The 9,171-nt window shown below is 42.0% G+C and overlaps 1 protein-coding gene across 2 annotated transcripts in view; it reads right to left on the minus strand.

Moving 5' to 3' along the window:
- Window positions 1-8,933, minus strand: part of DAB1 (DAB adaptor protein 1) — a 310,139-nt gene extending 301,206 nt beyond the window's left edge. For both annotated transcript variants that reach the window (XM_053469376.1, XM_053469378.1), the window contains exon 1: window positions 8,539-8,933. The gene's annotated coding sequence lies outside the window, so the exon portion shown is untranslated. The remainder of the gene's footprint in view (window positions 1-8,538) is intronic.
- Between the last annotated feature and the right edge of the window lie 238 nt (window positions 8,934-9,171).

Here is a 9,171-nt window from a genome sequence, read left to right on the forward strand (position 1 = left end):
GGTGGACCATTCTCTCAGACCCATTGACACTGACCACTTTCAGATAAATACACACTGTGTTCTCAACTGCCACGCGCTCAAACTCACAACTCCCTCTCAGCCACACACAACACACCCAATCATTTACATCACATGCCCTTTATGATCAGTTTAAGTGGGTAAGTCGGCCTCCGAGATATCGATGGATGGGTGACCCGAGACCATGGATCATGCTCCACGGCCATCTTTCTTCTAGGGTTCCAGTAACAAAATATATACCTGTTCTATACATACTTTGAAATAAGCATTCGTTACGAGTCTTAAAAGATTTTTTAACGATCTAGAGCTCTATCCCCTGTTGTATGGAAATCATTTAATAATCTTAAGTCAACGGACAGAGACGCTTAGTGCGAATATCGAAAAGTACGCAGCGTCTGCAAACAAAGCCAAGAAAGTAAAGTTGTTCAGTCTATTAGAACTCTACCTGCGAGTTGTACCAATATATATCACAGCCTGGCATCCCTAATTGTTCCCAAATCTCTCACCACAGGCCATCTGCCTCCCATTCATTCTGATTCCACGTCCTTTGTCTCTGCAGCTCTGCTAATAAAATCCAAGCACCGCTGTAAATCCCCCTATCTTGGTGCATTGTCAGGACTGGTCCTTCATACAGAATGAACCAAAACGGCCCAGCAAGGTCAGTCAATAACACTGCCGGGCTTCTTAAACTGAATTAACTTGATATGTCTTTTTTTTTTTTAATATATTGAACCCGACACCAAATGAAGTTTACGCATGAAAATCAAATGTTCCTGCTCCATCCAGATGGACGATAACCCCCGGGGAATGTACATCATGTCATGTGTTAACCTACAAAATATAGCTATTTGACTTTAATATTTTTCCTGAATATAAAAAAACATGAAATTGTATTTTGAACTGAGGAAGATCAGCAAACCAGGTTTATGAGGTTATTGTATTTTGATCTATGCATATCCTAAGGAACGTCCCAGAAGTGCTGGTTGGGGATCCTCGCACTCCATATGGGAGGTGGGTTGGGGTAAAATAGGCAGGAACTTTTACTTAAATGAGAGGGTGGTAGATTTTACGAGAGACAGAGAGAGAGGAGAGGAGAGAAGAGAAGAGAAAAGAGAAGAAAAGAGAAAAGAGAAGAAAAGAGAAAAGAGAAGAAAAGAGAAACGAGAAGAAAAGAGAAAAGAGAAAAGAGAAGAAAAGAGAAAAGAGAAGAAAAGAGAAAAGAGAAAAAAGAAAAGAGAAAAGAGAAAAGAGAAGAAAAGAGAAAAGAGAAAAGAGAAGAAAAGAGAAAAGAGAAAAGAGAAGAAAAGAGAAAAGAGAAGACAGAAGACAGAAGACAGAAGACAGAAGAAAGGCGTGACCTTAATGTAATGTAAGGATGGATTTAGGATTTTTGGAACAGAGATGGCGAGAAAATATTTACTTATAAGATTAAAAAACTATACAAAAAGACATTTTTATGCATAAAGTTGCTGTTTCACCTATTCCGCTGAATTTAACATAATACCGAATGGGAAAGATCATTCCTGGTACAGCTCAATCGACAATCCCTTCCCAGAAATAATTATTTAATTATGTAACATTTTGTCTAATTCACATATTTTGTCGAGAACACTAAATAGTCACGTGACTCAAGAAACAGGTTGTAGAAAAGCTAAGATTCCTCTAACCAGCAGAACGCATCAGGATTCCAAATAGTTAATAAGAAGCCGTTTATGTGAATTACGCATTTTGAAAATGCCATTTATTAAGCTTAAAAGCGCAGTTTTATCTCTTATCTTCGATATGTTAATTAGATTCACGGCGCGCTGTCACCGTATTTACTTATCGCTAAAGTGCGAATGATATTGGTGTATGTATTATTACGAGCAATTATAACATTCTGAATTTAACCCTTTCACGTTTGCAACTACACAAGTGCCGCATCATGCCTGTATCACCTGTCACGGCAATATTAGTAACAAAAGCCTGATGCTAGAACCTACACTAGGAAAATACTCAGCTCTGTCATGTCCCATAGGGACTTTTTTTTTTCCAACGCTGTCAACGTCTTTAGCTTAGTAATTTAAACGAGACACGCGACTCTTCCTATCGCATTTTACAAGTTGATGGGAAATATGAACGTAAGATTCCGGGATACAAAATAATTGACTGAACCATTTTGTAGACCAAATTACAAATTCACAGAGGCTGTACCTCCCGAGTGTCTCTGCTTAGTATGTACAGTTCCTGTTTGGATCCCTCATTTCTAGGAGCTCGGAATGTTTGCTGGTTGTGAGGGAATCACAGGGTTCTACAGCCCTAAACCTCACAATATTTGGGCTCAGAAACAGCATAAACCCTACCCCTGGTATCACCTCTGTCCCGTGAAACAAACCAACCCTTCTTTAACCACAAGTTGTTGGGAGGAACGCTGACATATTGCGATTGAGAAGTTGTCCCAAACAATGACCTGAGATAAATTCTTCAGAGTATTATGTAAAGATGATGTTAGCCAAAGGCCAATTAGGACATCTGTATTCTTTGGTCCTACAGCTATGGCACAAAGCACCCAACAGCGTACCCAACAATCATAGCTGGGGCTCCGAGTTCTTGGGGAGATTGAGAAGTAGATGGAGATGTAGGGGTATCGCTGCTGGGAGGCTCAAGCAAGCCCTTCACCTTAAGGAACCTCTTACCCTGCAGATGTTATAGTCATATCCACCACAAGTAAGTCAACGTGTTAACTTATTTGGGAGACCAGAGTGGTAAACTTTGCCAACTTTTTTAAGATACAAACAAAACCATGTCCATGATTGGCCACGGCCATTTGGTGACCATAACGAAACAAAAGTCTAACTTCAAGAACTTTGTCAGCCTAAGTCAAGTAGTTTAATGAGCAAGCAAAATGCGGTTGGTATGAAATAAAGTAGGACCTCTATAGGTGGTGGTTAGAGCTTCGCCTCAAGTTAGTAGTCTTTCTTGGCCAAGCTGCTGGCATTGTATTGTGTCAACTTTCGTTCTTCCAGAAGCTACCTCCACCTGGAGTTATACGGATACATCGTTTATTATATTATTATTTATTTTATTATTATATTATATATAATATATTATTATATATATATTATATATATTATATAATATAATATATATATTATATTTTATTATGATGGAAAAAAACTTGCTGGCCGGCGATCAGCTATGATATGTGGTTTGATTTTTTGCCCCCCACGCGGGGCATCAGCGGAGAAGAGAAGGACTCAGGAACTTGGGTCCCAAAAGGGGTACTGAGTCTCTTAAACAAGGACACTTTGCAGGTATTCTACCCACTATGTATAATAATGTATAAATATGCATAATGTTCCGTTGCCTTTTTTTTTTTTTTGACAAATTAGTCCGCCAAACCGAGCGTCGTCCTAATTAGCTTTCAAAGTTAAAAGTTAGACAAACTCCCGGGCTAATCTATTCTGGGTTTTGCGAGCGCACTTCCGCCATTAGTTCCAATGATGAATGAAAAGAGTAAGCCCAGAGTCGTTTCGATGTTAGAAAATGGAAAGTACTGATTTATTTTCCCAAAAGAAATACACCTTGAGATAAATGAGAAAAGGCTGCGAGCGCGGGGGTTTTTTTTTTTGTATATTCCATCGGTATGCAGGGTGGAGAATGATGTATGCATCAACGGCCGCTACCGACGGAACAATCGCATGTTTATGCCTGGATGGTGCAGCCTAACAATTCTTACAGCAGAACGTTAACACATCGTACTAAAAAGACCCGGTTCTGACGCGCATAGTCACCTTACTGAGAATCCAAGGTCAGCCCTGACTCTCAGTGAGGCTACTTTGTAACCATCTAAGGGGGTTTTCCCCAGTTGATGGTGGTAAATAAGTGGAACAGCTTCCCAGCAGAAGTGGTAGAGGGTAATACAGTGAGGGTATTAAACATGCATGGGATAGACATACGGCTCCTAAATCTAAGACGAGACCAACGACTGATTAAGGTTTGAGTCTTTACAGAAGGAGAAACGGGCGACTAGACGGGGGCCGGATGGGTCTAATCTGTTGACCATGTTTCACTTCTTTGGATGGCATCCATGCTTTGGGGTTTATTCACTAAAGTGGGAGCTGGCAAGAGATTTGTGGTCTCAAGTCCCTGAAGCCATTCTGTAGCATTGACGGCCTTTCTCTGAAAGACTGAGCAGGCTGGCCCTGCACAATGTATAGTTCAATCAGTAGGGAAAGTGTCAAGCACTGTCTCCGAATTACGGGTAATACGGGGGCCACCCAAGCTGTTCTTGGAGCTCACTGGGGTTGGCCCTTTGCTAATGTAAAGTGAAGTCAGAGGGATGAAATGCCAGTCAACTCCCTCTTTAGTGAATAAACCCCAATTTGCAATGAATACTCTTGGGGTAGATGGTGAATTGACCCGTAGCCACCAAGTGCAGTTGTCGGCTGGATATGTTACGTTTTTATAGTCACTGTTTAATATTCAAGGCACTGGAGATCAGAAAATATAAGATCTTATGGGCTACCGGCCCACTGGACATTAACCTGATGAGCCAGGTGGCCAGTCCAGTCCTTGGGCAAAAAAATGGGGACTCTTTACCATTTGTTGGGTAGGATGTCTGGGGTACAATGCAAGCTGTTACATTTTTCTGATGATACAGAAGATTCCATTTCATATTTACCCCAGATGCCCCCAGATGCCCCTTGTCATGACCAAGCCTCTGATAACTATGCCCGTAATCATCATATCAAACCATTCTATCAAAATAAAACAGTGAGAAAGAGAAGCGTGCTTTCTACAAGAGGCAGAAGTATTCAATCATTTGTAAAACAAACCGCAGATACAAGATCCAAGGTTAATACGCTTATTAGACTCTCCCGCGGTGACCTCGGGACACTTCCATTATCAGTTCCATTTGGAGATCACATTCATATCCTGAGATACCCAATGAAGCGTTCTGCTCTCCTACGTCAGGGTAATAAGGTGTAAAAGCGTCAACCCAAATATTATTACCGATCTCGCGTTTAGAGGGAAGCTGTTTGGTCATATCATGCTGACCTGAAGAACTTGGCTTCCATCAAGGCGCCAACCATTAAGGAGGCCAGGGAGTCCATTCGATTTACCAGCTGAAATCACACGCATCTGCGTAAGTAATAAAAGGCATCAAATCAGGAGTGTTTTACCGTGAGGTTTTTATATCGTGAGTAATTATGGTGCCACGTTATGAATGTGTGGAAGAAACATAGTAACACGGCAGATTCGCCATCACATCTCTCCTCTAATTAATGGAGGTGTCACGTTTCCAGAGGCACCTGGAGTCTTTAGTAGTCGTGGATAACGTATTTTGGGAAAAATTCAGAAAATTGTAATGTTGAGTAAGGTTTAGGGACTCATATGTGGCCATCTGAAGATTGTCAAATGGTTCCGTTATAACCTCTTATTAGAATGTTGATATATAAGGACAACATGAAATTCTCCGAGTTTGACCTGGAGTCTCCGGGCGAAGTGCTACATTCCTGGATCACTTGGCCACACCCACTTCCCACCCAGTTCCCCACCTTCTCCAAGCCCAAATAAGGCTATCTGGGTCTAGCCCCACCACTATGCACAGCTAGCCCTGCCCCCTTGTCAAGCCACTCCCCTGGAAGAAGGACTGCTCCATGTAGCCTGCCCTGGGAAGGTCCCAAACATGTGCATTATTCAATTTAATTGATGTTTACTCATTATCGTTAATTATTATAACGATAGTTTTATATATATATATATATATATATATATATATATATATATATATATATATATACAAAATATAAATATTTACAAACAAAATTGTGTATTTTTTTAACAATTTAGTGATTTCTATTTTTCTACACCTTGATTAATACCCTCCAGAGATTCTAGACACTGGCAACTTTTGGCCCAACCTGTAATCCCAATGGAAATCAAGACATTAAAAGCTCATAGTCTGAATATCTGAGGGTGCGACTGCTTACTAGTAATTCCCTTACTGTGCTAACCTCTACCACTTCTGCTGGGAGGCTGTTCCACTTATCCACCACACTGTGAGTAATGTAAAAGTTCCTTACATTCCATCTAAGCCTCTGACTTTTTTGTTCTGTCATTATCACGGACTTCACAAGGGTCCACGATTTCCCACCCAACCCTCGCTGTTTCTTTACACGAAGGCTCCTTGCTGCCGAGCAAGGTTTTCCTTCGCTCAAACAGCCGAATGACACAAAATGACTGGGGTTATTTTCTCCCCCCCCCCCCGAGCCCGCAGAAGAAGCAAACATTGAGACACCTGTTGCAAATAAATAAGCCACGGCGCCTCCTTCTCCAAATTATCTCCCGTAAGCCTTTTGAATTCAATAAACCCCCGCCGCGAGATGATATGAATAAAAATGATTAAAAAAAAATAAAAAATCATTGAGATTGTAGCAGGGGAGGAGGCGGCGCGCACAGAAACCCCTCGCCGCCGAAGCCGTACCAATAAGCCGCTGAAGACATTTCTCCGAGGACCTTTTTAACCCCTTAAGGACAATGGGCGGTCCCTGAACCCATTGAAAGCAATGCATTTTGAGCCCGTCCATGTACGGGCTTTGTCATTGAGGGGTTAATATGGCTGCATTGTAATCAGGTAGAGTAAGAATTTCTCTAGTAATAAAGAGACGTTAAACACGCGCTCTTCCGATCCGCTTCTGTTTAAACTCATTCCCACTTCACGTCGCAAGAATTGGTTAAACTAAGTGGTTTCGTTGGGTTATTTTTTTTTTTTTGAAGATGCTCCGAGGCCCCCGAAAAACTAAAATGAATTTGGAATTAAGAAGCTGAGGATGGAATCTTAAGACTGAAGCTCTGCGAATCCGAAGCAGGCAGAGGGAAAAGTCATTCCGTTTCCTTACGGTCTCCGCCATGGACGTAAAAAAAAAAGGGAAAAAACGGACGGAATTGTAGATTTTAATTATTCTCGTGCAACGTGAGCACATGAGACGTGGCCTTAGTGGTCCGTTGGGCTGGGGTGGGGGGAGGCTGAGCACATACGATGTGTATGTCATGTAGCATACCGTGTTCCACGCGTGTTTTAGATTCCATATATCGCTTGGTGAAACGCAATCAATCTGCCCAAAACACACCAATTAAGGCAGGGATATAGCATGCGCGATACTTAACCACAAATCCATCTCGGCAGACGCAAACCTTTTCTAGAGGACAGTCTACTTAATTACACGCGCTGTCAAAAGGAGCAGGCAGGGGGAGATTTTTTTTTTTTTTTTAAAGAAGCCGTTTCTGCAACATTAACCGTTTCAGTGCCAGTGCGGGGGGGAGGTGCTCAATGCATTCACGTGCAAAAAATGCACTGCACCGCAAACACCTCGCTGGTGCCAACGGGGTTAAACATCTGAGCATCCGGACACGGATAATCTATATAATCTAACCAAGGACCGCTGGCATTCCACACACCCCCCCACCCCCCGAATCATTTTAACTCTCGATGTGCCAGGCAGCACAGGCACTGCAGAGCTGTGCAGCGCAAATGCATGCCCCTATTCCGCGCCTGGCACTCGAAGGGTTAACCATGGTCCGGGCAACCGGGCAATATCGGAAGTTAGTCATTTTTTTTTAAGTTGGCTCGTTTAGTGCCAGAAAATGTTGGTTTTGCCTGATGCAAGAAAAGAAAAGAAAAAGAATGTTGAGGTACAGAATTTTTTTTTTTTAAAAAGGAGTCTAATTTCCCTTTTTTTTTTTTGATGAGAAATATTTAATTCATAAATATCAGGCAATAAAAATGCATCAAGGCTATCTCGCAGCGAGTGTCTGAAGCCAAATTAGCAGCATCTCTTATTCCAGTCACATATTACACAGATACATTAGAGGAATGATAGCGGAGCTTGCCGCGGTCAGGTATTGTAATGTGATTGCAAATGGACTGGAGAGAGGGTGAAAAAGCATATGGATTTCAAAAAAACATATAGACCATAAAGTTTGTGCGGAAGGCGATGGATTTCTTTGCTAGAATACAATGTAGCATTCAAGAGCTGCTGGTATAAACCTATATATACATATATATATACATATACATATATATACATATATACATACATACAGATATATACATGTGTATATGTGTATATATATATTTATTTATGTATATATATATAATATATATATGTTAGGCACACATGCCTGGTTCCCAGTATGGAGCACATGAACATCTTGAAGGATGCTGCTGGACCTCTCCAAGTCTCCAGTGCTCCTTCCCACCAGCAGTTATGGGGAAGAACCTCATTCCCAGTCTCCCCCATGCCCTGCCTGCCAGTTTTACTGGGTTAACCCCCACACCTAGGGAGATGCCCAACTCTTAGCACATCTGCTTTAACCCTATGAGTACCAGGAAATCCTGTGCACCTCCCCACCAGCTCCACGCCAGCACCCAAAGAAGCTAAACCCAGCTCAGTTCCGAGCATTGATACATCGTAGCATTAAATGTAGCATCACCCTCCATGACTCTGCAATGAGATAAAATCCCCCTTTCCTTACCTTATCCAAGACTGCCCTCTGATCACACACTCATCCTCTTGTTGCATGGACTGAATCCTTCCCTTGCTGGCTCTGTGTGTGTATTTCAAGTAGGGTTATTTTTTTTAACCCCTTATTTTCTTTTCTTTTTTTTTTTTTTTTTCCTCCCCAAATCTTGTGCCTGGTCCAGAAAGAAGTAGATTCCTTAATGAAGCCAAGTCCCAGAGCTGTGCATCCCCAGGTTAGCAAATCCTCAGCATCAGTTTGGATCTGGAGAGAGAGAGGGAGAGAGGGAGACAGGTTCCTCCTTCACAGCATCAGCAGCAGCAGCAGCATCAGCACCAGAGGCAGTGCTGGGCACACTGCAGGCCACATCTCTCACAGACTATACATCACTACCGCATTCCTCCTAATAGAGCCGCACTGCTAAGGAGCAGCTCCTACTGCACTGAGCAGCCAAAAAAAGACAAGAGGGGGGGTGTTCCTTGGGGAGGGCCTTGGCATCAGGGTAATGCAAGAGCAGCCTGGGTATGGGGTTGGGGGGCAAGTTAATATTGGCCCAAATACCATCAGCAGGGCTTATACTACACACAGAAAAAAAAACTAAATATATATTTTTTTGTTTTTGTTTTTAATCTAAATATTTTTTATAAA

This window comes from Spea bombifrons, chromosome 6 (genome assembly GCF_027358695.1).
Source record: "Spea bombifrons isolate aSpeBom1 chromosome 6, aSpeBom1.2.pri, whole genome shotgun sequence".
Classification (NCBI taxonomy): domain Eukaryota; kingdom Metazoa; phylum Chordata; class Amphibia; order Anura; family Pelobatidae; genus Spea; species Spea bombifrons.